The sequence below is a fragment of the Boleophthalmus pectinirostris genome, unplaced genomic scaffold (genome assembly GCF_026225935.1).
Source record: "Boleophthalmus pectinirostris isolate CB_2022bp ecotype Guang Dong unplaced genomic scaffold, ASM2622593v1 HiC_scaffold_14, whole genome shotgun sequence".
NCBI classification, from domain to species: domain Eukaryota; kingdom Metazoa; phylum Chordata; class Actinopteri; order Gobiiformes; family Gobiidae; genus Boleophthalmus; species Boleophthalmus pectinirostris.
This window is the reverse complement of record NW_026571047.1, coordinates 12,067,304-12,095,143: the sequence shown is the minus strand read 5'-3', so window position 1 is coordinate 12,095,143 and position 27,840 is coordinate 12,067,304. Positions and strand designations below refer to the sequence as shown.

The 27,840-nt window shown below is 41.3% G+C and overlaps 1 long non-coding RNA gene across 2 annotated transcripts in view; it reads left to right on the top strand.

Moving 5' to 3' along the window:
- Positions 1-27,840, top strand: part of LOC129407871 (uncharacterized) — an 87,751-nt gene that overhangs the window by 17,218 nt on the left and 42,693 nt on the right. Inside the window, exon 2 of one of the 2 annotated variants that reach the window (XR_008631752.1) lies at positions 21,898-22,025. This is a non-coding gene — a long non-coding RNA (uncharacterized LOC129407871). The remainder of the gene's footprint in view (positions 1-21,897; positions 22,026-27,840) is intronic. The other variant, XR_008631751.1, reaches the window with a different exon arrangement.

Below are 27,840 nucleotides of genomic sequence, written 5' to 3'. Positions count from 1 at the left end.
CAGATTTGTCAGAAGTGTACAGCTTTGTGCTTGACTGCACAACTTGAGGCTCACTTGGGCTTTCTGCTACATATCTCATTGCGTGGCATTTGAATATTTACTGTGGCAGTGTGCTTCCTCACTTGTGCAGTTTGTGCACCATCGCAGCTGCTCACTCAACTTTATTTTGCAATCGTCAGAGCTCACTCCACCCACAGTTTTTTTTTAGGCAGCGCCATGAAAAATGGAGATGTTTGACAAGCCTGCATGAATGTCATTGAGGCAGCAGTTCTCCCCTGTGCCTCCTCCTCTCAGCTGACGCTGTTATCTGAGATGTGTGCGTAAACACAGTTTGTGCTGAAATGTGCCACCACGTGACAGGCAGTGGGTGCGCTCTCCACATCCAAGCTGACATCAATTGCTTCCTGTTTTTTGCGTTTCCTCCAGCCACTCGGTGGAACACTTTTCCAGCTAGGCCTTTGGTTTTCCTCTTTTTTTGTCCATCACTTCCTCTTGTCTCTCTCTCCTGTGTCCCACGCCCCTCTGCTTGGCCTTGTCTGACCTGATCTTCCTCTGCACACTGACTGGACAATCGCACAAACATGCATGATGCAAAGACAAATGAGGGGCTTCCTCCTCAGAATCACCGTAGAATGTCTTTCATGCACCGGCTGACCTCGCTGGACCAAAGTGCTGTTGGCACACAGACGAGGACTGAAAAAACACACTCACATACAAGGCTTTAATGAGCAGGATTCTATTGTCATAATTCACTGCCTGTGTTGAAAAGCCACAGAGCTATTTTCTGTTTAGCATTATTGTAGATAATTGAGATTTTACACATAGTAATGGTTGCAAATACACTAGTCCTGTTTATTCTGTTTATAGTGTTTCATGTGGTATTTCCTTGTTTTTATAATACCAGTAACCACTAGCAAAACCAACTGAAGCTTCAATAAAAGGTACCATTATAATATACCATTTGTGGTGGTAAAAAAGCCTGGTACAATGTTTCAGCATTTGAATTGAGAAGAGAGCAGACATAAAGCATGACGTCGGTCTGTGTGTGAGTCCTAGTCACTGCGACCTCCCCAGATCTGGGTGTTTCTTCAAAGGCCCGGCCCATATTGTGCACACAGAGCCATGCACAGAGGAGAGGGCGTAGCTAACTGTACATGAGCAGCCTGCTGTTCCTCTTCGGGGCGCCTTCTGACAGGAACTTGGCAGTGAGGAAACATAAACAAATTCCCCGTGGTGGGCTGGCAGGCTGGGCGGCCCACTCCCCCTTTACCATGAGAGAGGCTTCATGAGCTCCATGAGCACCATGGGCTGTGGGACATGGCTTTAAGAGGGACAGGTGCTGCCTGCACTCACTCTGCACACTTTTTCTTGAACTTGTCACAGTTGTGTTTGGGACTCCCAATCTCCTTCCACTCTATTGTTTTAGTTTGACAGTGATGGCTGCTACTCCAGCTGCACTGACCTCTCCGAGCTCTCAAACTCTACAGTACAAAGGCTGCCTGGGGTTTGAGTGCTGCTGCCAACAGACCCAAAGTGGCTGCTTGTGCTTAAAAGGCAAAAACTATAGCAACAGATGACGTGTCATTTCAGCTATTGTCCAAAGTAAAGTCTACAAATTTCATGATTATTATTTTATACATTGTCATTCATTTGTCCTTTTATTTATTCAAAACCTGAGCTGAAATCATTGACTCATGACCACTGATTAACATGTTGTCTCCTGGAGCGTCTGATCTGCTCAGGATGTCCAGAGAGACACTTGGGGGCGGTCCTCACTTGTCCTTCTCTCAAACAGAAGTGTATTGTGCAGCTCACACTGGTCCCTGTCCAAAGCTAAAGAGAACCCAGATTGTTGAAACCCAGAGTCCTCTCCTCACAGGCTGGGCTCTGCCGTAGCACGGCCTCCCCAAAGCTCCACACATTCTTTTTAATCAGCCACAGAAGGGCTTTTGGACAGCAGGAGCAGCAGCCGCGATGGCACCTCAACTCCATTTTGTAAGCACTGGTAAAGACATTTCACTGACGTTTTAATAGTCTTATTTCACATCAACCAAATGCACTGCTTTCAACAAAAGACTTTAATAAAAACTGTGGCTGCACGCAAGTTTGTCCTGTTATATTTTGGAATCTAAGTTTATTACTGAAGAAAACAATAAGCTTATAAATATGAAAATTGTCCCTATAACCCACTTTTGAATCCTAAGCTTTTCCCTATTTGGGAACCTGCTAACTGCTTAACTTGGAGGGTTTTTGTTCTAAATCAATCCGAAGCCTCCAAGACCGAGCAAAACCAGATTAGGATTATGTGAGGCCTAGTCCATTTCGACCCAATCAAGCTTCTCCATCGACGGGGCATAGCACAGTCAGCTCTCCCAACTTCTAATGTAGAGAGGGAAAGGGAAAACTGACTTGGTAATGAAAAAAAAAATCCCCTCTAGATATGTATGTCTTGGGAACATTGTATGTAGGAGAGAGGAGTTGTATTCCCAGTGTGGCGCTAGGGCTCATGGGATATCATTAGCTGCTGTACATGATCAGTACGACATGTTCTCACTCTAACTTAGTAGTCATGCCTTATTGATGAAATATGTGTGATGCAATTCCATGCTGTCGAATCAAACATGGCTACTGTTGATTTTTCCAGATCCACACAAGTCACATTTTGTATTTTTGGACTCCATCCAGAATTTTTCAACGTTAGATATCCAATTCAAGCACAATACTATGTTCAGTTTAAGACAAATAATTTCCTGCTAGATCTAAATGGACATCTAAACCAAAATATAAGACATAAAGGAAATGCATCCTGTGCCCACCTGGAGTAAAACCATCCACAGATAAAGTAAGCAAGACACTATAACATGCCCCCTCTTCCCCACTGATGCAGTTCCCTTCTCCCTTCCTCTCCTCACCCCAACCCTCCTCTCCCCTGGTCCCACAAGACACATCTCTGTAATGGCCCCCGATTGATCCTGGAGTCTTCTTGTCCACACTCGGTACCCATCGATCGGCACCTCGCTACAACTCTCCAAGGGCCGCCCCAGTCCCACAGTTTTACCCTCAGCAGGTCCCCAATTTTGTTCAAATTTTTAAGAGCGTTTGCATTTCGAAGTGTCTCACTGCAGAAGATCTTTGAGAGATTTGTGAGAATGATATGAATGTAGGCTGTCCTTTCGTGAGCTGACCCTGTTGCCAGTGGTGGAGAATACATACACAACTATAAGTACAGTTACATAGCTAAAAAATGTAATTACAAGTATTGCTAATAAAAGTATGCATAAAAGTGCATGTTAATAGCATTTTCTCTGGCCAATCAGAACAGATGAGCCAGTGCTGCTGTGTGTGGAGCAGAGACAGCAATGATACACTGCTGTGCTTTGGGGCAATTGGGACTTGTACAGTACTCCATAACCTCAGATTTTAAATGATGTAAGATTATGTATTCAATGTTTAAAGATGACATTATAATAGTTTTTTCCTCATCTTAACCTTACGCAGAGTTGTATTTTGAATGATTCATGCATGTTTGAATAATCCTGTATTAAGTTAATATTACCATTATAACAAAGATCAGAAGATAGTGTTTCTTCATCAAAAACAGATCAGGAGTTTCGTTCATTCACACATGTTTAACACAAATCCTGCATATTTAGGCTGAGTTCTTCTCTCGAACGGGAAACACCTTGTGATGTCATGAGATAAAACATAAAAGTCCTCCACTGTGTTTTTAACCTCCATACACCTTCACTAGAATCATTTGGATGATATTTAATATTGCCAATCTCTATTGAACTAAATGTAAAAGGTACCGGTTAACTCAAACTACCTATACATGATATTACAAGGTGGAACACAGCATTTTGAGCTTTGGAGATGTAGACATACTCATACGTGTATGAATGAAGCAAAAAAAAAAAAAAACTACTCTGTGTGTTTTTGATGAGGTATCAACATTCTAACATGCTTAAAGCTCACAAGAGTTAATTTTCGTGTAATATAAGACCTTTAAGCTTTTTTATTTGCTTGTTGTAAGTTGTGCCAATTACAAGACACTATTCAGACAGTTTTATTTTTTTTGTGCTTCTTAACTGTTTTGGTCCTGACTAGTCTCGGAGTGTATTTTAAAAATCAAGAACCTGTGGTCTCGAAGGCTCCCTGCAACATTCTCCCACAAGATACAAGAAGAAGAAGAAGAAGAAGAAGAAGAAAAGACTCCGTCGCTTCCCATGTCAAGTGAAAAAAAAACTGATTAATCAGTCAAACCACATGAAAACTTTGCTTGTTATTGTTGCTGCTTGATTTATTGAAGGTCTGGATGTAGGTCAGGCAAGCACCCCCTCCCTGCTCTCTCTCTCTCCTTCTCTCCTTCTCTCCCTCTCTTCCTCTCTCTCTCTGTCTCTCCCTCTGTCTATCCATCTTTCTCTCCGCTCCTCTCGTACTCTCTGGGCCTAAATGAGGGTCCACCCCCCACGTCTTCTTCCCTTTGTCTCTCATCTGGTTTTCTGTTTTTGTTAAAAGGACACTTGATTAATGGTGCCATAGACAAAGACCGCTCTCTCTCCTCTCTCCCTGCTCTCTGCTCTCTCTCTCTCTCTCTCTCTCTCTCTCTCTTTCCTCTCTCCATCCCTGAGTCCAGCTAGGAGTCCGCTTTAGGTAACCCAAAACACATGTGCTCCGGACAGCCACTGGGAAGCACAGAGCCGGAGGGGGGGAGAAGAACAAATTAACAGCACTAGTTGTTGATATATTGTAAACTGTATGGATATTTGCAGAGCTAGCAAAAGGAAGGCTTGTTTATCATACAACCTGTGGGGATAAAGCTAGTATATTTACAGATTTGAATGTAGCACTGTGTCATTTCAACACCTCCCCGCGACTGCCTGGAGCACAATTGAAATACATGTAGGAGGAAATGGCCCATCGAATGATAAAGGTGCATATTATCCAGGAGTCCGCAGCACTGCTTTATTGTCAAGTGCAGTTATAATGGTAGGGCATGTCATACTTTAGCTCCACGGCCCTCACAGTGAATGCGTATTTGTATTGTATTTGTATGCAGCAGTGACATGCTCTAATTGGCTGCGCTGTCGGCCCAAAGTAAACATGTCTTGTCAGAAAATATTACCCCGAGGTATATTGGCTAGTCGCAATTATGGCTGTTGTTATAGTGTATGGCACTAACCCACTTTACTGTGCGTGGGGAATAGAGTGTGCTGTTGAATATAAGACAGACTATCAGTTCTGACAATGCAAATGCAAGCTGGTTTTTATGGGGGTACTGCTCGCCGGGATGAAAATCATGTGACTATTATATAAAGTTTTGATTCGTTTTATGAGACGCTTTTTCATGTTAGTGCTTGTAGAAAGGTAAAAGTAAAAAAGTTATAATGTTGCTAAACTAGAAAACAGGTTTAAAGCACTAGGGAACTTTACTGTCCATCTGTTTGTCTCCTTGGCTGGCAAATCCAGAATGAAATCTCTTTATATGTTTGGTCACTACGCCCTCTGTCGCGTCTTGTGTCCATCATGCTCTCAGATTAGTTTTTTTCAGTGGGGCAGGTGAAATGAAGGAGTTCATTGGTAATTTTTCATGACATTTCAAAATGACATTTCTTTCACCTGAGATTAACAGTTTAGTGCTTTGCTCAGTGATTCTGCAGTAATCCACAATGTTTTTCAGTCCCTTGTGATGTTGTTTTTTCCTTTTAAGCAACCACATTTATTTTAATATCAATGAATTGATATAGATGAACCATACGTGTCCCTGATTGACTAATCCACCAGTCACGCCCTTGTGAAAACTCAGATTCACCAGTGACCAGACTCACATCTTCATAAAGTATTGAAGAAGTGTGGATTCTGGATCTCAGACAGTTTTTTCTATGAAGATGATTGCTTTGGTGAGAACGTACCACAGTATGGCATTGAGTTTCAATCTTCGTGGAGAAAAGTAGGTGACACCACCACGCAAAGTCAGATCTGTGGAGAGGTGAGCCAGCTCTCAATAAGAATGTATTTCATGATAATTTTAGGCTCAAAAACCTGTAATTGAATGAATGAATGATAGATGGATAATGATGGATTACAGATAGTCTGATGCCATACTGTGAAATCAAGACATCACGTTTGAGCTAGCCATCCGGAACCCATTATCATGCAGTTGGACCAGAAAAGATAGAGTGAGCTAAGAACTAAACCGAATCATATACTATCCTGAGAACTACTTGCCCGCTAGCTGAGCAGAACTCCAGTTCGCTCTTGTGTCGACTTTGTGAGCGCGGTGAAACTTTTCTGGCAGGTTTGGTGCAGTCAGACGTGCCTCGTAGCTCTCTGTCTCTCGCAGCTCTGCCTCGGGTCGCTTCTGAAGCCTTCCTGCGGGTCTACCAGGGATTAGCTGTAGCATGTGAACCGCCGGAAAAACACGCCGACTGAGGCAGCAACCCAAGCAGGCACTGGAGTTCTGCACTGTGGAGTTAGCTCGCTGAAAGTCCATGTGTTTTTCTGCTCTAAATTTAAAGTACATATGACAAGTTAGACTGCTCATTTCACTAAAACAACATTATATTCAAGACTTTACAAAAAATGTTTTCCTAGTTTTCTCTAGTTTATAATTTTACTTCCTGATTGGACATTCAGATACAATAAGAACAGGTAATTCCATACCTATTACCCAGTAACCGTAAAAATGCCAAACACTTGTATAAATTGCACAATAGTTCTGATTAAACTGCAACAAATAAACAGCTTTGTTAAAGGAATGCTTACTGGCAGAAACATGCATTCCTTGCACGTAATTGTCTCGGTATTTTGGATGGAATTTTGCTTGTGGATGACATAGGTAAGTTCCGGTCTTGGACTCGAAGCTTCTTACTTCTCAAATTATTTCCACAAACTGCCTCTTAACTGATGTAAAATTATGATAAATATCCACAACAGGTACTCTCCCCCAAAACCAAGCAATCATTTGAAAAACATGTCATATGCACTCTTACTTTTCTATCTAACCTGAAAAGTGAAGAAACGATTTAGTACGAAGCGTGTCATATAAGGTAATTCCCTGGATGTTCGACACAGATGTGCTGATTTGAAAAATGCACCAGGGACTGTTCACAATAGGCTGGCTGAATCAGAAGTGGGTGTACACCTCCTAGAAAAGAAAGTGGGCTGCCTTTTGAGCCGGAATCCACAGTCATAAAATATAGGGGGAAGTAGTGTTCAATTTAGTTTCACTCCCAGAGAAACTATGGTGGCTGGAAAAATGGGTCCCTTGCTTAAAGGAGTGGGAGTGCGACTTATTTTTGGGCAGTATGTCAAATCTGTTGAAAAGTTGACTTGACTACTTGTAATTAGTTGATGTTTTAAAAGAACTTTGTAGAAAATAGTTTAAAAAAAAAATAATTATAGTTTGTTGTTAACATTACATTACTCAAAAACAAAACTCTTGAGGTTAGTGCAGAGGAGGCTTTTCTCTAGTAATTTTAGATACTCAAATTTTGCTGTTTACTTGAAAGTGCACTAGTTTTCAGATTGCTTGTCTTCATGAAACTGTAAGTGCTTTGCCTTGAATGCTCCACAGTATGGCTTTATTTTATATCAAATTTATCTGACTTGCATTTTATGAATTACAGATGATTAATTTGCAAAAAAAAAAAAAAAAAAAAACCCTAAGCATTTTAGTTGAGGGTTGCCTCTCCACAAACTTGACCTGCTAGTACTGTCACCTGCTGTAATGCCATACTGAGGAACATTATGTTCAAAGAAATGACTCCATGAAGACAAGCAGGTGGCAGACCCTCCACCAGAAAATTACATAGTGCACCTTTAAAGAAATGAATAACATTTTGGATACTCAATATTTTAAATATCTCTTTATTAAACAATATTAAAATAAAACATCAGACATAATGCTTTTTCCATACAAATGTTGGAGTTGCTAGGTAATTATCCCAGTAGGAGCTGCTCTAGCCACATTCATGGTGCCACATTGGTCTGCATGAGAGCCAGACTGAAGTGACATTATGTGCTGGCACTGTCACCTGCACTGAGTGATAAACACTGTGGTCTCACAACAAGCCAAGTTGGATGAGCACGGAGCCAAGCAGCTCACTCAGCTTAGTTTGGCTTCACGTCTGTTAATAATTCATGTCCTGCTTTCTCTGCTAGCACAAAGCATAGGCTCAGTTGCATCTGTCTTCCTTTATTCCTTGTCGCCGAAACATTTAAGCCGTCCCTGCTTTTGGACTATGAGAGATTTACTCAGTTATCCACCCACTAGTTGAGCCTAATGTAGCAAGCTGCAGCACCACAGGCAAAGAGCAATTGATAGATGTTGGTTTTCTAACTGTTGGATATTGTGTGTGTGCTTCTGCCACTGTTCTTTTTATTGCTGAATTACAGATGACATCACAACATTGTATAGGTCAGTAATATTAAATACAGATGAGGGCAGCTGAATTAATATTTTTAGAATGTAGATTTTAGTTTTACTATAGCTAGTCAGTCTAGGCAGTCACTAAAAGATCAGGTTCATGATGAACACTGGAATGGGAACACTAATTACACCTTTATTCTTGCCACGTTTACTTATGCATGCACTAGAGTTTCCACGATACTAAAATTTCAGACTTGAGCTCGATGCTGAGAAACATACTTGATAGTCAATACCGATTCCGATACCATAATCATAATAAAAAACTCTTTCTTTGGACAATAGAGTGTAATTTTCAACATTAAATCATCGTACTATTATATTACCATGTGGCCTTTATGCCTGTGCAGTCCCTCAGTCCCTCAGTCCCTCAAGTAGGTGCTATAGTGGTTCATGGCTCTATGTGCTCTATAGTTGTTCTGATACAGCTCAAGATCATTCTAAAGCTAGTCAGGAAAAAATAGTTTCTGTCTTCTTACGTTCTTCTGTTTAATTTTTTTTAGTATTGATACTTTCTCAAATCTAGTTATAGTTCCAATTAGTATCTGATTTTCAATGCTTTTGCCAATCCTAGCCTGCACACTATACCTTTGATCAAGGTGTTGTGTCCGTTCTGCTTGGTTAAAAAATTACCTTTCATTTTCCCTTTGGCAATGATCTAGTCATCATCGCATGAACTCTTCAAACCCAAACATTATAACTTCAGTCCTCTGTTGTCCACTTGTTCTTATTGTAGTCCTCCTCTCTTTCCTTAGATCTTCTTTCATATTCTCTCCCTGTCTTCTCTCTCCCAGTGGTCTCATTAGCTGTGAAGCGGGCTGGGTGTGTGGAGAGTATGCTAGTGTGCATGTGCGCGCTCTTAGCCAAAGTCTCACTTGACTGAGCGTGCCACTTGCTGGAGCAGGGGTCTGGGCTCTATTATTACCACAAAGCTGCCACAACAGTATATAAAGTAGCCTCCTGTTGCCAAGTGGAGGGTGAGCGCTGGCCACCACTGTGTTAACAACCACTTCTGGAACGTTACATTACAGGGCAATTACTCGTGCTATGCTATACTGTACATAGGGCTTAATGAAAGAGCAAAAATTCACAACATTTTACTCAAATTGTAGGGCTGTATTACACATCTCTATGTATCTAAACCAAACTGCACTCAAAAGACTACACCTGCAGTGAAGTTCATGCAAAAATAAGTATTTATGCAGAGAAAGGTTCTATTAGGACAATTGTTAATATAAAGATAGATTAAACATCTGAATCATGAGTTTAATCTGCCATTTTCACATACCATAAAATGCCAAATCTTCCTCTAACTTACTGACGTCTCCTTTTTTGCTGTTGTTCCATTTAAATCTGTATACTCTAAATAAAATCGACAAATACAAATTTTGGCCGGCTAAAACACCATTGTTGATTAATTGACTAAGCGACTAAGGCCAGCATCCCTAATTGGTTGATCTCCTCATATTGGCACTGAAAAAACCCAAGCATAACTTTGACGATTAGAGAGAGAACTGAATCTTGACTTCGATTAAACTTTGATTAATTGTCCAGCCTTAACTGCACATAAAGACCTTTTTGATTGATCAAACACAAATAGTTTGTGCATTCTGCTTGTTTTGTTCCTGTTCATTTACTAATATGACAGTCTATCTTTCTGCTGATATGATAACCAGCCAAGTATGAACTATCAAATGGTGCAAGTGTTTTCAAGCTAGCTAACCAAGATCACCAAGAGACAATTAGATAGTAGGACAAGTATTAGGGCAAAAAAGCAAAACAGAGGTTATCAAACACAACTTTCTTTGGTAGTAGAATTTTTTAGGAAATTGGATTTAGCGAGTTTAATTAAAGAAAAACCAACCAGTCACACCTTAGAGAGGTCATAAGAGCTTTTGTAGAATAATATGCAGTATATTGACTTCCTGGCATCAACCCTCCAAAGCACATACCTAACACATGTGTCTTTTCTCAGCACTGACACCCACTGATAAGGTCCAACCTGTGGGATGTCCCGGTGTCTCCCCGGGCTCTGAGTGACTGACTGATTATGTGTGTCCTCTTCTGTTTTGCTAGGCTCCAGTTACAGGGATGAGGCTGGGCTGACCAGGCCCCAGTGACCCCGACAGGTCAGCGTCCATTACTGCGTGAAACCTAAATGTCAAGCACAGCCCCCCTGCTGAAGCCATTTGTCATCCTCTGTGGGTCAGTCTCACTACCGGAGCTCACCTGCACCACGCACAAACATCCTCACATCGCATTCACGAAGCAACAGGAAGTAGGCCTGTCACGATAATTACTATGTCGACCAATTGTTCAATACAAGATAGATGGAACAATCATTTTTGAGGGTCAATATTTATCGTGGGTACTTTTTCTTTGCACTGGGACATTTTTGTTTACTTCAGAATGCATTATCAGGAACAGGAAATGAGTATGAGGCTGATATTCTGCTACCTGTTTGTCTCCACAAAGATGTTATTGCTTTAACTGGAATGTTCCATGATATTATTAATAATTTCTGTTGCTCAAAAATACATTAATTCCTTCTGTGAATAGGGGCGACTCTCCACAGATCTGAATTGTAATATAGTGTAGTGCTGTAATCTGCTTGTCTCCCTCGTGATAGATAGGTTTAATTTATACTGTGGAAGATTCTAGACCAAGTAATAACATTTCCATGGCGACAAGCAGGTGGTGGACCCTCCACTAGAAATGTTACACAGTGCACATTTAAGGCCCATAGTTGATAAACTAAAAATGTCTCTCTAGAAATGAGTCTTTACTATTTCAAGTTATCAGCACTGATGATGGACAGAATGGGCTCTTCGCTAAAAGGACGGCATATTTTAGACATAATCACTGGCCTGAAATGGTAAAAACATCACGAACAGACAAAGATTTACTATTTTCCTTTCAATTATCATAATTGGCCTCAGATCAAACTTGCTTCCTCTTTTCTGAGAAACAGGAGCTCTGACCACTAATTACCACCAGAGTGCAGCACACAATATTACTTATGGAAGACTTGTAAGAAAAACATGTTCTATACATCTGTTTGACATTTCTGCACCAAGAGTTCATTTTAAAAAGCGTATTCAGTCTTTACTTCAGATGGAGATACACATGGATGGATTATAATCCCATAATTACAATCTAGATGTAAAAATGCTCAATATAGCGTCCATTTTATGGGCTCCACGCAAAACAACCATAAATTGGATTAGCGACTGCAGAGAAAGCCTACTGTATGTATTTCTGTGAAAGCTACACACAGAGCAGCGTCTGTGCATTTCTATAAACCCATAACTTGTTTACAGGAAGCTGTCAGCCTCATGTCGTCATGACAAATAAACAGAGCTGCGTCCTCTTTTTAATGGTTTATATACCGGCTCGGGCACCCTATATTGACGGAAAGATTGAAAGCATTCTCCAGGGCCTTTCTAACATGACGCATGGGTCTTCCTCCATTTTTTTTCCACCTCTCCTGCCCTTCATTTTTAGCCTCCTCCTCCCCCTCTCAACACTCCTTATATTTATCTTAGACAGTGGGCTTGTGCAAGGCATTTGTACAAGTGGAGATGCCATAAACACATTTATCATCTAAGGGGGAAGATGCCCATAGTGAAAACATGAAGGAATGAAAAGGATGTGATAATAAAAGAAGGGAGAGTGGCATAAAAATTAGAAAAGAAGGTAGCCAGTGAAAGCAGAGGGCATTACAAAGTGTAGTGCCAGTGAAGTGTAAAAGGTTGTTTACAGTAGCAGCCCGGATAGCACAACAACAATACCACCTGTATTAGCAGTCTGCCTGTACGGAGCGCTTTGATAAATGTTTGATTGTTAGCGTTGTCTCTCTGTCTTCCCCTGCACAGTGGTGAATGTGTTTGAAGGCACACAGCTTTTGCCACATGTTGTTTCAGCCTCAGTAATTTGATGTATCCTGGTTGTTGTTTGTGGGGAAACCTGGGCTATGATCACAGGCTGCTTAATAATTTACACACACAGGACACAGGGCAAAGAGAGATAACAGGTCCATCAAAATCCTTTGTTTATGCATTGGGTTTGAGGAAACAATTTGATGAGCCAGTAAATGTTGTAATGGTGATTTTAATAAGTCATATTGAACATTGGCTGGTAACTGGTGTAGTAGTGCTTTTAAATATTACAAAAAGCTGGAGATTTTCAGGAGATTTTAGTTCACAAGTTCTACCTTGTACTGCTGCAGCTGAATGCTTTCCTGACATTTATTGCTATGTGTTATCTTTTCAAAATACAAAATATTATAGCCTGTTGATTTACTGTTGAAGTGGCTTGTTCTTGAACTTTTTGGACCTTTACTATCAATGGCAAAAACAAGATCTAATCAGCAGCAAATACTTTGAAAGTCCATCCTTTTCTTAGTTTCATTTTGGTACAATTCCAGATGGATAAATTTGATGGTTATATTTGGCTGTTGTGCAACTCAGTTTTTTCTGAGGAGAGTAGGTCAGGCAGGACTGATCTCTGCTCTTCTGTAAGGAATGTGTGTTTTATCAGCATTTCACAAGACTTCACTGACACATACTTGTGTCACTAAGGCTTTTTGCCTTGTTGGCTTTTTTAACCCAATTATCTGATTAGGTCAGCATACATAAGGCTCCACATTATTTGTATATGCATCTGAGATGAAGAGCTCCTGTTTTTTTTTTCTTTACTGTGGGAGAATGGGGTCTGCCCGTACTGTAGAAGCCCCCCCCGCACGCACACACACGCATGCACGCACGCGGGCACACACACACACACACACACACACACAAACACCCACACAACCACCATATCCCCATCCTTCTACATGAGCCCCTCAACCCTCTCCCAGTGCTGCAGATAAATGTGTTTTTCTTAAGAGTAGGAGGTGGTTGGTCAGAAGGACTCTCTTTTTATGTTGCTTTTTTTTGGGCTAATGCAGCCCAGGCAGGGCTATGGCGGCGGCCCGGCTCAGAGGCAGGCCCGCAACCTCGACCCCGGCATCATTTGTTTGGACGAGGGCCGTCAGCGCCTGTCGAGCGGCCCATGATGAAGTGTCAGTCGGTAATTGTCCCTGCGAAGCATCCACATCTCGCAAAGGGGAGGAGGGGGGCTGACAGCGAGAGGAATGACACCCTGGGCTCCTCCTCCCTCTGCCCCCCCTCTCGTTTTCTTGTTCTCTCTAAACCCCCCCACACACACACACACACACACACACACTCACACACTCTCTCTCTCTCTACCCCTTGTGCTGCTGTACCTCTACTGCAACTGCATCTCATGAAGCTCGGTCCCCCCACAGAGGTTCAGCTGGTGCCCCTCCAACACCAGGGGCCACTTTGATTAAACTCCACTGGCTCTATACATCACTGTGCTTTGACCTCTTTGACTGATAACAAAAGCAGACTCATTCTCTACACTGTTTGCTCTTATGCATATGTATGCAGTGTAGAGATATTATTATTATTATTATTATTATTATTATTATTATGGACTAAAAACAATTCAACTACTCCACTGAGATATTACATTGTAACATGTGTGGTTTAAAGATGGGTATCATTTTGGATCTATAAGAATACTAGAACCTTTTTTATGTATGTATTTATTTATTCATAATAATAATAATATTTGTAATGTATGTATTCTAGAACATAAAATCCTGCCAAGTGACCATCAGGTGATCATTTCACCTTTAATATTAATTAAAGCCACCACTTTTTCAAGCTAATGTGAGAAATATTATATTATAGTTGTGCTGACCAAGACTGAGAAGAATTAAGGTTTTAACCAGAAAACGGAACAAAACATCAGCAAAGTTTTTATGTTTAATATTGTAATGTCACATGAAACCCACCTTATTAAAAATGAAATAAACATGCTTTCCACAACTGCTCTTACTTATAGAACCCTCCATCAAAGTCCATTTTAGTGCAGAGGCCTATCCATAAGTGCATGTTTGTGTTTTGCGCACGAACAGCCCACTTATACGAATGCACTGTGCTCAGAGAGAAAGGCTAAGTATCATAATGGTTCCACTTTCCTCAACCACTCACTACGCATCTTTTCATCTGTTTTCTAGAATTTTCACATCCTAATTAACTGTTATAATTACATTCAAAGTGGACTATTTTTTTAATGGGCATCTTCGCTGAAAAACACAAGTTTTTTTATTCAAGTGAAAAAGAGTTTATATATGGTATACCTAAGATGACACACACTGGTTGTTTGTGGAAAGATCCATAATGCATCGCCCAACGAATGCACATCAACAGACCCAAGTGCAAACATCCCTGAGTCCAACATGGAGTCATTCAGAAAGTAAGGTCCACATATAACAAGTGGGAAAGGGAGATGTTTGTAACTGCAATGAAACAACAACATACAGGGTTTAAATTCAACACTCAACTTCTAACATTATATTTTGTCATTTGTATCACCTCACATTCTTGCTGTGCTCACACCATTTGACCATCCCTCCTTTTGTAATGCATGCGAAATAAATGATAAAACCCAAAGATATGGTTGGACAAAGTCAATATGTCACTGAGGCAGAGGACAAATGCAAATGGATCCAAAAGATGCAGACTCCATTATTTTGGCCTGCCGCTTCCTATGACACCCCAAGGACAGTGGGTGAATTACAGCCAGATGGGAGCCTTGTCCCCTTGTCTCAGGCTGTCTTTCTGTCTCCTGCTCATTGGCTGTAGGTGGGACACAGCTTGTCATTCCTGCTGTCTAAATGTGCCTCCCTGTGTACACACCCCGCCTATGTCCCTCTGTAATGGGGTTTGTGCCCGGGGCAGTGTACCCCAGGTCCCCCCAGACAGCTGATCACACATTACACAAACACCCTGAGCTGGTGGGATCTGCTCACAAGGAGAGAGTCTGAGTGCTCCTAATGATACCCAGCTCTGTGAGATGATGAATTTGGCCGGTGATTAGTTAGTGGAGGAAGGAGGCGCACTGCTAAGACTCTTTAATGGTCCATAATTTGGAAGATAACTGTATTGTCCTATCTCTCTTGACATTTAAATCTAATCAAGCCCTGCTGGTTAGCGCTGCGGTCCAAGGCAAAGGAGCCAGAGAGGGATGGAGCACTAGAGCATCCGTCCCCAGACTCTAAGCAATTAGATACATGGCCCTGGTGTGTTATTGCCTGCATTATTCTTTTCAAGATTTGGACTACTGCTGTATTTAATGACAATACTTCCAATACTTTTATTTGTTTCAGTGCAGATCCTTTTTTTTCCCCCCTCAGTCTTTGTTTTTAATATATTTTATTAAGGTTTATCAATATGCTGTGTTCCTTTTTATAGTTTTATACTGATATTTTGCCATCAGTGTAAAGTTTCAAACTGAACCTCTGCACTGCTTTGATGAATGTTTTTATGTTGTCCCAGGACTGAGTCTCAACCTGTTGAATCAAATATATTCTGATCATGTTTCATATTGAGAACTTCCACTGTAGTGTACAAAGGGACTTAATGCAGTGGTGTTGAGATCCATTCTTATACACACACATATTCACACACACATGCACACACGCACACACACACACACACGTATGTAAGCTGGATCACAGGGGAGCCTCTCCAAGGCCTCTTCTCTGTTACTGATTACCACCGATGAGATGCTCAGTTTGATTAACACTTCTCTTTCATCCCCTTCATTAGCGAGGGAAAGCCACTGCAGCCTGGGCTCATGAAAACAGGCCATGAATTAGAATCCACTTAGAGCCCACTCCGCTGCTAATTCCACACAACGGCAGCTAGCAGTGAGAAGTAATAAGAAAAGGGTGTTTGTAATTGTGTCTTTGGATGGTGCAGTGAACGCAGCAGCTGTTTCCCCAACACAAGCGGGCCCTGAACAAAGGCCAGAGTCGGCGTTGGAGGGCCACTCCACTGTTCGATAGAGCTCACCACCAATAAATGCGTGTAGACGAGCCAATTTCCTCTGGCCAAGCATCCTGCCGAGCGGAGGACTGGGCCCCGTCAATGAGAACCACCTGGAGCTGAGGGAAATGATTAGGGCTGGCACCACTGAGAGCAAAGAGCTGTTTTGTTAAGGAAGATTGAGAAGCAAGAGGGGGCTGGCCCGATTTGAGTTTGCTGGAGAAATATTGATGTTAGGTTTTTGTTAAGTGAGATCTGAGACGCTGGGTTGTTCTGTTAGTGCACAATTATAGGGGATTCTTTTGGTTGCAGCATGAGTTTTGGGTTTTGACACTGGGGCTGATTGCTTCGTCACTCCAAGCGTGGGACAGGCCACAACAGTGGGCTTTGGGGTTAGAACTCCCACACAGTCAACACATGCCTGCTTAGAAGTCCTTACACATCAGAGAGCTGCTAACCATGAAGAGGATGAGCACTTTGTCTCTACACTCATGAGAATTTGATTACCACCGCAAAAAATGTGTCTGTAAAGGCACAAAGAATAGCCATAATATCTCCATGACCAAGTTTGGTTCCAGTGGGCCCACCCATAATACAAACAGGACCCGCTTTGAATGAAATGACTTTCAATAGGCTTTGTCAGTCAAGTCTCTGTGACATGAAATAAAAACAACCATTACAAAAGCCATCTTTCATACATCAGAGGCTTGGCTACATAAGCTACATAAGGTGAGGCCACATTTTTCTCATTTAGTGGTCTTAAGGGCTCCAAAGCCAAGAACAGTTTGCTTTCTTTGCAAGATCCACATCTGATAAAAATGCCTGTTGTGATTGTGGAAAAACGTTTGATGGACTCCAGCTTTGGCATATTCCATATTTTATCAATCCTATTTTGTACAATAGAGTCATGTGAGTGGACTCGCCATGTTGTTTGCTGAAGTCCGTGAAATAACAGACTGGTCACGCTATCCTTTGTTTGTAGTTGTTGTTTTATAGCCTGTCTATCAGATCTCATTTGGACAGTGTCATAAAGTGAAAGAGCTGATTATCAAGATAAACGATATGTAATTATGACTCGGCTCGTTCTATGCCCCTGAGCTGTTGCGCCATTCATCACAGAAGCCTTCATTCACTTTGATGTTGATTTAATTTTCTGACCTTTTCGTTTAACCCCACACATCTCCGACGCGTCCTACAACAGCCGTGTGTGTGTGTACCATGTGGCCACTCATTCCCACTGGGGTTATCACGGCTGAGTGAATTTTGGCTTGCGGACAGTAGCACTGATCACATTTGATGAAGGAAATACATACCACAGAGGATTGTGTGTGCATGCGGCCAGGTCAAAGAGGTTATCATGGCCCAGTTTGTGAAGAATGTGAAACCCATTTTGTTGTCCCTCTTCTCCACTTGATTTTTTTTCTTGTAGAATACTTGATCCTTGGGCTTATTTTTGACTTTCAATCTACTGTTGATCGTGATGTGAAATTCTTATCTTTGCCCATCACTGCATGGTTCCTGGTCTGGAGCTTGGCATTTGGGTCTTTATTTGAACTGGCGTTATTTGAGTCGTCCATAAAACATTGTGCCAAAGGACTGTGCCATTGTTTTCTGTCATCAGTAAGGCTTGGCAGTTTTTGTAAGGGAAGTGAATTTGAAGGATTTAGCGTGTTAAATTTTACATCCTGGTTTATTGTTTTACTAAGACAAATACATCTTCCAAGGCTAATGTTTGTGAGAGTGTAGAGGTGCAGACATTTTCTCATTTTATTGTGCAGTATATTTTTAGGAAGCAACCGCATTACAAGATGGCTTAAAGCTCACAAGAATCCATTTTGTGTGATATAGGATCTTTTAAAATAACTATTGGAGTTTGCAAAAATTTGCCACTGCAGCTTTAAGATAATGTGCGTAAATAGTAAATAACTGCTCTTTCTCTGTCATTGATTTCTTCTCCCTTTGCCTGAAAAATGAAATAAAGCAATAGTTTTTCTTTTTCCAAATGTTTTTGACAAGTACTCTTCAACAAATCCCAGTCTACAACTCTCGCACACACTGACAGATACCTTGGAACCAACCCCTGTATGTGCTGTTATGGATTTACTGATCAATGCAAGGCGAATACTGCTCTGCTGTCTTTTTAAAGGTGGATGGAAGAAAGATATTTCAGGATCCACCAATGTGAAATCTGAAACACTTACCTATATTGAGAGCAGTGGGGTAGTGAGCCTACATTCTCTGACATTGTGTGTCTTTGTTCTGCCTGGCATGTAAATCATAATGGATCTCATTATCCAGCTGGGTTGCATTGGTGGGGCCTGTCTGGCGAGAGATGATAGCTGGATGGCTCTGGGGCGGCCACCAGACACACACAAGCTGCTTTTGTGATGTTTGTGTTCGTGGGATTTTAACTGAAACTACAGTTAAGTCTTGAAGCTGCACTATGTAACATTTCTGGTTAAAATCAATCAATGTGTTCTATTTTGTTCATGACCATTGCAGATACTGATTGCTCAGAATCCAGTGAAACCAATAAGAGATAAGCTCTGCCAATATTTTTAGGCAGATGAAAGCCCAATTTAGATTATTTTCACCAAATTGTACAATGTAAAATGACTACAAGCTCATTCACAAACCTGTTTTACTACAAAGTCGATACAGGAGCTATGTAGCCGTCTTTTGTGCAGTGCCTTCTTCACATTAAAGTGTTCAAGAAGCTTAATGCATATACTTTACGTCGGCATCTGGTTGGCCCAAGCATGATAGGTGATATGCTAAAAAGTGCAAATATGAACCAACTGATATATGGATCTGTCTCTGATTTCTGGTGGGAGGTCTGTCACCTGCTTATCTCCATTCAATGTCAATGTCAGTTTCAGGAATTCTAGAGCCGAAGATGCATTTGGCTTGGAGACCATCTTTAAAAAAACAAAACAAAACAAAAAACCCCACAAGCAATCACTTGTTTACGTCAACCACAAATATTATTAATAAGTTTCTTCAAAAAAGAAGCTATTTTTCCAAGTCCCTGGAAGGTTGGAGTCATTACCCTACTTTAATCTATAATTATAGACCAATCAACATTTTGCCAGTAATCTTAAAACTGTTGAAAAGTGCGTCACAGAGCTACTTACTGGACATCTAAAGCCCTTACAATCTAAACCCAGTGCTTTTGCAAATATCATTCCACAGAGACCACAGTTATCTTGTTGAAAACATCAAGTCCAGTATTGATGCTGGCGGTGTTGTTGGTGCAGTGTTTATCGACTTAAAGGTGTTTGACACTGTGAACCATCACATGTTACTTCTAAAGCTTACTCATTTCAATCTATCAAAAATAACTTTAAACTGGCTACAATCGTATCTGGCCTTGAGAAAGCAATGTGTCCGTGTGCATAACGTAAAATCTCCAACATCTCAAAACAATTTTGGTGTGCCTCAAGGCTCGACACTGGTCCAAAAATTTAACCATTGCTGTTTTACTCTTTAGCAATGGACCCAAATTTGTCCATCTAATGTAATCTGTCAGATGTATGCTGATGATGCGGTTTTGTATGTTAACTCGAAAAACAAACAGCAAACTGCATTGGACCTATCATTTGCTATGTCAGAGGTAGCAAACTGGCTAAAAAATTTACAATTACATCAATTACAATATCTCAAAGTCAGTATGTTTTTCTCAAAAAAATCCTGGCATGGATACAGACCCTGATGTATGCATACTTGGAACAAAACAGAAACTGGTCCCTGAAGTGAAGTATCTGGGAGTTACATTTCATCAATAACTATTGTTCAAACAACATGTCAAAAGAACAGTGAATAAAATCATATATAATTTATAAAATTATTGTCATATAAGAAATAATCTAATAATAAACTCTGCAATTATGTATTTAAATTCAATGATTTTGCCTCCTAAATTACTATAAAAATATAAAATAATATAACAAAATAAAAAAGCACTTAAGGTATTAGACAAAAATCCCACTAATTATCACTACTATACTTGACAAATACTAAATTCTTAATTCTTTTACTTATCGAGCAGGTCAAATGTGGAACACAGTGCCTGCTCATATACGAGAGCTTTCAACACTGGCAGCATTTTCTAAAGCTTTAATACAGTGGCTCTTCGATTTTCAAATATGTCACCCTGTTTAACAAAATTACATGTTTTATATTGAGCAGTTGTTGGTTTAACTCTATAACTCTTGACTTAGAAGTTCAAATGAAGTTTGAATTGTATGTATAGTGAGTGAGCTGGTGTTGAGTGTGGTTGTTGCTGTACTTTTCTCTGTAGATGATTTGACATCAACCTGCTGGGGGACTGCAGATGGAAATTAGCCATGCTGGCTATAATCTTTGCATATATACATTTTAAATGTTCATTCCTATGTGCTGTCCCTTTACAAATAAAGAACTAAGAAATGCTCCATCTATCATGCATTAAATCAATCACATGTTTCAATGACTCAAAACATAACTTGAAAACATGTGAGTGGGCCCGCCTCCACAAACCTGACACCTGCTTGTCTTCAGGGAGAATAAATACTGGGAAGAGAGAGCAATGAACAATGAGAAAAGTTACGTGATACATCTTTTAAGACATTCTTTAGACCTACATCGAGTTCCTTGTCTTGTCTTTATTTGTGAGGTGCTGTAGATTGTTAATAAATACACTTGTTAGAGATTGTAGTTTGTTGATTGCATGTGGCAAAAATGGATCAGGAGGGAAATGACAGAATTGTGTTATCTATTATAAATGGATGTAAAATAGTATTGTTTTCATTCAGCTTTATAGGAGTTTCTTAATGCAGAGTTTGTAAGCCCATTGGCAGCCCATCTAGACACAATGGGCATTAGCGACTCAGCTTGCCATCAGACAGAAGGCGATGTGATGCAGAGAGGAGGGAGGGACACATGAAAAATGGATGTTATCCTGTTACCCGCTCTCTTACACTCCCTCCATAGTTCTTTTCCTCTTTTCTTTTTACTGTCCTCATCCCCGATCTGTCACCAGTTTGGTGGACACTGGCAGATGTCCCCCGGGGTCCAAGTCCAAGCCGGCTTTGGCATCTCTTCCTTATATTACTGTGAGCACGTCATGAATCACATGTGTGAAGCATGCAGAATATGCTGTTGTGGTGGGACAAATGCCTCAGTAAATCACTTTCCGTGCACCAACAAACATGCGGCTGCTCTGTTTTTGGAGCTGGCCCCTGTGCTGTGAATACAGGCGGAGCAGTTGGTAACGCGGTTAAGGCCTACACCATTTGTCTGGACATGACCATTACCCAAGCCAATTACTGGCTGGTGTACAGGCGGCTCGCCAACAACCTAATGTTTTCCCGTCATGCTTGCTCCCCCTTCCCCAGCCTCTCCCTTTACAAATACACACACATAAACACTAGGGGAGCATAGATACAGGAAGGATGGTGGGCCTGGGGCGAAACCCCCACTCACACACTGACTGATACAGCTAATAAACTTTCATTTAAGATAATGCTCCTCTCTCTCTTCCCTTCAATTTCCATACTCTTAGCCTTTCTATCTTTCCCTGTGTTTCAGCAGCAGAGGGACAGGTCTGAGGAATCGATGAGGGCAGTCCTGCAGCCGGGAGCCCAGTTGGCCGAAGCACACGGCACTCAATCAGTCTGAGCACAGCACCTTTGTGAGGCTGGAGGCGACCAACTGAGGTAGACACTCTTCTGTAAACAGCACTACATCCTCCTCTCCTCTGATACTGAACACAGAGCCTCCACTGCAGGAGGCTTATCTGAGGAGAAAGCTGTCCGCATCAACAACACATTTCTGAAATAACAGCGGGGCATGTTTGTGCTCCTGCCATCTCCAAGCCCCTGTATGTCTGAATACTTAGGGTGCTATGCTAATGAAAGTTTAAGACAAGGCTCCTGCTATGCTGCTCTTATTTTTAGCTATGTAAGTAGGCTTTGTTTTAGATTACAGTTTGCCTACTGTGTACATGAGTGGTTTTCCCCTGTGTCATGTGTTTTATACAGGACACAATGCATCTTGTATGACGTTTTTACTGTTATGAATTCCCTCTTGTTGAATTTTGATGAAGGCATGCCATAATTTGACTTAAATTACATTCTGTTTTCAAATGGAGATTAACACTGATTGCATGGAAAATATTAGTTTCACACAAAATTAGATTTTTTTTACTGACATACTATACTTATTTTCCAACGCTTTTGAAAGTTGTCAAAAAGAATAGTTTTTAAAGTCAACAATTTTGTGAGATTGAAGCGTCAGCCCACTTGAAATGAGTCTAGAGAAAAAGCAACACACTTTTCTAATTGAAATCATCTCCTCATGCACCATTTGTCAGGATCCAATATTGTTATTTATTTAGTTTTGAACAGTAAAGAAACAATGACACGCTACAGTCCCAGAGAAGCCCCAGTGTTGCAGAGGCTAGGATGATCTAAATGTATTGAAAATCACATACTAATCGACACTGAAACTAGTATCAAAACCTAGATACTCATTTGAGCTGGTATTGATACTAAAAAATCCCAGCACAGAAATTAACCTTTACTGAATATCTAAGAGTTTGAGCTGTATCAAAAGTCAGAACAGAAAGTGTAAGATCACATAAACTAGTATACGCCCATGGACCACTACCTACATGACTGAGAGATGACACATATATGTAGTAGATATAACACCTCATGGTAATATAAAAGAAAGTACTTTGATTTAATGTTGAAAACAGTGTTCTTTTGTCTAAAGAAAGAGTTTTAAAAAAATATCATCGTGTACCGGTACCTTTGTACCGAAACTGAGTTTGAAATTTTTGTATCGGGACAACCCTAGCAGAGTCTATATTGTCAGGTTGCAAGTGTCCTCTGATAAGTCCACTCCCCAGCTTGCTCCTGTCAAAGGCCTTCTCTTGGTTTTGATATGTGAAAGTGTGTGAAAAAGCCTTTGATCTGTCCTCCAGCCTGAAGTGGATTCGCCCGGTCTCTCCACTTCACCCACTGACCTCCCGGCAAACACTTATCCCCGAGCTTGCTTCTCTTTTCTCCACCGATTTACTTTTGATGCCCAAACTGAACGAAGACAAGTGGCACTGTTGCTTTTGTAAAAACAGCAAGACAGAGAAATCTCCCGGGTGTGAATTAATGAGCTTTCTCGGCATGCATTCCTGCGTCCAAATTTCCCCAGCCCACACTCAAGCGCATATCTCATTCCTGACTTGGAGTCACTCCCCCAATTCCATTTCAACATAGGTGCAACCCCACTGTGCGCTCATCACTTCAAGTCCGCCATACGTATCTATATAGCGTCTATTGCTGTATACGTCTTATATGCGCTGTACAGACTGTCTTAGTATTTTCTAATAAGACGGCAATAACAATAAATCCTACAGGCTAATCACCCGCTCGCCACTTTTCTTCCCTCCCAAACGCAGACGACGCGGTATTACCCTGCCTCTGCCTTCAATTACTCCATTCATCATGCGTCTTATCTGGCCGACGGTTTGATTGAGTGTGCGAAGGGATGCGACGCAAAACTCTCGGCACAAGTGTGTGTTTGGAATGGTGACAGCAATAGAAAAGAGAGGAGGGAGGGAGAGAAAGGGAAAGAGAGATGAAGGGGAGGGAGGGAATGGGTAAGTATGAGACCCACAGCAGATCTACACCAGTGTATAAATCAAACCAGATGATCCAAGTATATTTCCCCCTCCCTCCTACTGTCCCTGCACTTCCTTCCTTATTCCCTCTCTCCTCTGGAACAGATTTGTCTGGGGGCCCCTGTCCAATCTCCAGCAGTGCCGGGTGTTGGGAGACGGGTGACAAATTTTAATAAGCAAGGGGGCGCTGTAATTTAGGGGCCTGAGAGGCAGATTACGCTGATGGATACCGGGCCTCACCTAATGGTCCGGCCTACGACTCTGGGCCCAAATTGGCGGTAATGAAAGTTTTGTGCAAATTGAGATGCAGCAAAAATATAGCATCATAACATCGTCTCCTTCAGTCTCTCCGTCTCACTTAAGTCTCTGCGTTTTCTCTGTATTGTATTCACTTTCACTTTATAGTTGTCACCATAAGCAGTAGACTAGGAAGTGCACTGTTTGAGGCCTACTGTTAAGCTTGAATACAAGTCATTATAAGGAAGACATGGTGTATCATCTTAACACCTTTTATAAAATGCTGGCAATTATAGATGTCATGATCAAATTCATGAATTGAATCACACAATTTATTCATTAAAATGTGTATTATAATTATGTCAAATCTTACATCTTGACTTGTCTCTTGAACCAAATTTTGCTTTAAATTGTGTCCCACCCCTAATAAACAGCCCGGAAAAGAAGCACTTTATGTTTATTTCAGTCTATATTTTTTTTCTGAATATAGACCGAATTAAAATCAATCATCACAATTATTATTTTTACCTCTGAATTGCTTATACTCATAGAACTAAACAGCAAACAAATTTATGAATGACTTATTTCAAGCATTGCTAACAAGAAAGTATAGCTTCTTGGCAACTAGGCATTATTTGAGCGGACTGCTAAACAGCCGACACCTGTAAGCTGCAAAACTAGCTTGCAGCAGCTAATATGCTAATAATATCCTTGCCAGATTTGCACTTTCAATATTCGTCTCACAATATCTCCTTTGCTTCTGGCACCATCAGCCAGGTTTTATATCTATATATTCTATCGCACAATTATATAGATGATGTTATACTTTTCTCGCTCATTATTTTACTCTTCGTCGCACACATCTTTTTTATAGCTTTCGCTCTCTCATACCCACAGTGCTTTCGTGCTCCTTAACGGAATCGATTAGTCTGTCATCCATAGCCTCTCCTTCTCTGTCTATTCTCCCTGCATCACTTCCCTGTCCCTACTTAACTCCATCTGTTTACTTGCATTCACTAGCTCTGCCCCGTCGTTCGTTGCGCTTTGTCATGGCTAGTGGGATGAGTTTTCTATGTAAACGGGCCAGAGGTGTTGTCTGCCTGGCTGTCGCATTGTCAGAAAGAATCCATCTCCATCTACAGGGAGCTAAACCGACTGTCTGCAGCTACCTCCGATGTATATTCCTCTCTTTCGTCTCGGGGCGGCTGGAATCACTCTGGGCTGCCACTCCCGACAGGCCACATCTGCCATGCATTAGAGGACCGCGGAGAGTTTTTAGGACACTTTTTTTCAGGGTATGGCAAATGTATCCACGTCCAGCTCCTGTCTCCCACTGGCTGAGTTATTCCTTGTATTTTGGTTCTGTTGATGAATAGCCACTTTTCCAGTAAACCAAGTAAATAGATCCCAGTCGGGAGGCAGCCATTTTGAACAAAGTTTGGGTCATAGTTTCCTGCTAATAAATTGTCTTTTTTTCTGTTGCAGCTTGCTCAGAACAATGTTGGCGACCCTAACTGCTTAACTGTAGCATCATGTACAGAAGAAAGACACAGAATAAAATATGGCTTTTGAGTAAAAAGTGAAATGAAAATTACATATCCTGGAATCATAGTTGTAACATTTGATATACCATGAAGTTAGTGTTATCTGTGTGTGTGTGTGTGTGTGTGTGTACAGGCCTTCATAGCACCTTCAGTTCCCTTTCAAAACTCCCCCACATCTCTCATTGTTTTTTCCAAGACTATTGCAGTCCTCCTCCTCCTCTGCGTGCCACCTTGAGTTATGTGCCGATCTGTCATTAATAGCATCATTACCATTTATTTTCCTCCCTCTGTGCTGCTGTGTGCATTTCAAAATACAGCGTGGATGCTCACTTCATTAAACAAGCCAACATCCAATTTTCCCTCCATGACAGAAGCGGAGGTGTGCTGCTTGAAGTCTCCCAGCACAAAGTCAGAATGTACACAGTAGCCAGATAAGCAGTCCCTTGTCTGTCATCTTTTGTGTATTTCCCAACTTTCTTGCACAATCAATGTCTTTTGCAACTGAACAGAAGAATATTTATGTGACAAATAAAACTTCCAAGGCAACTACTTTGAAAGTTCAAACCCAATACAAAAGAAGCGATCAAAATTATTTCAAAACAGACTTCCTTTATTTGCAGTTGGTTTTGAAATGCGCACCTGGGATGCTCTAAAGTGTAAAGTCATGCTCTATTGTGGGAAATGGTGACAGATGAAAGTTGAAAAGCAGTTTGATTCAAATATTGTTACTTGGAATAAGTAATTCATCATTTCATACATTCATATTTTCATACTATCTCTTATAGTTGCACAACCTTTGCTTTTCAACATGTGTTAATGCTCTCTTAGCTACATTACACCAAATGGTCAAATTGCTACATCCTAAACCTGTTTCATTGTAATTTTCTAAACACTTCCATTAGCGTGTGTGTACAAATCACCATTCCGTTTACATTTGTTGTGCTATAGTATTTTCCCAAAATGGCTTTGTGGATGCAGCAGGCAGGCACGCTCGTAAATGAGTGGCAACTGGCTGAGAAGTTTATCTTGGCAACAGGCGGCTCTTGTTGATTGCTCACCAAAGTCTGTGGTTGGCCTCCCCAGACAAATGAATATGATCTCTCTTGGTGTCCCGGGCAATTTAGTGCGGTCGAGTCAGTGCGGGTAAGTCTACATTGGATGCAGCCGCTCTCTGTGGGTGCCGTTTTAAGCCTCAGTAAGGTTCACACTCCATCGGCCCGAGCGGTTTGTTACCAGTTGATTGTTTATTTTTCTTGGGCAGAAAGTGGCTAAGGAAAGGAGGGAGGGCAGCCAGTCTATGAATCTATGACAGGAACAGGGAACGTGGCTCAGATTGTAAACTCACAGGAAGTTCCTCCCTTTTTTTTTGTTTTTTTTGTTGTAGTTTGTTTTAAAATGTCCGCTGGTCAGGCGTGTAGTAATTTGGCACGGAGCATTTTGGGTTTGCGCAAGTGTTGGCCATTGCAGTTTCTTGGAGAGGCGGATGGGATGAGGCCACGTTTTGCTAATAAAAACAACCCTTTGAGATGCCGGGAACAATGAATAATGCTTGGCTGATTCTTTTACCATTTTCACTCCTATATGGTTCGATGGATTTGAATTTCAACTCGTCTGAATGGTCTTTAGCTCACTTGATACGGTGTAATATGACATGTAGTGGAATAGCACAAAAAAACAGATGAATTGCTTCCGTGTTCTCCTCCCACATCATACATTTATGGTTGATGATGCCCAGAGATACTAAATGGTCGCTTTGACGCTGAAGTTCCCCTTCATCTGCTGAATGGTCACATGGTTGAAAGAGAAGGAGGAAGAGGAGGAGGAGAGGGGGTCCCGAGATTTGAAATGGGATACGGAGGAAAATGAAGGGTGCTCTGCTGTAGGAGGGCAGTGTGGCGAGGTGCTGATGGGAAAGAGACGAATGGCGTGCCAGTGTCAGAGGTAGTGGTCGAGGAGAGAGTGCAGGGGAACGGATGGAAGGAGGGCTTGACTGATTAACCTGTTTACCTCTCTGAAAATGCCCCGGGCGCCATTCTGATTAAACTTCACTCTTTCATCTATCATCGCAAC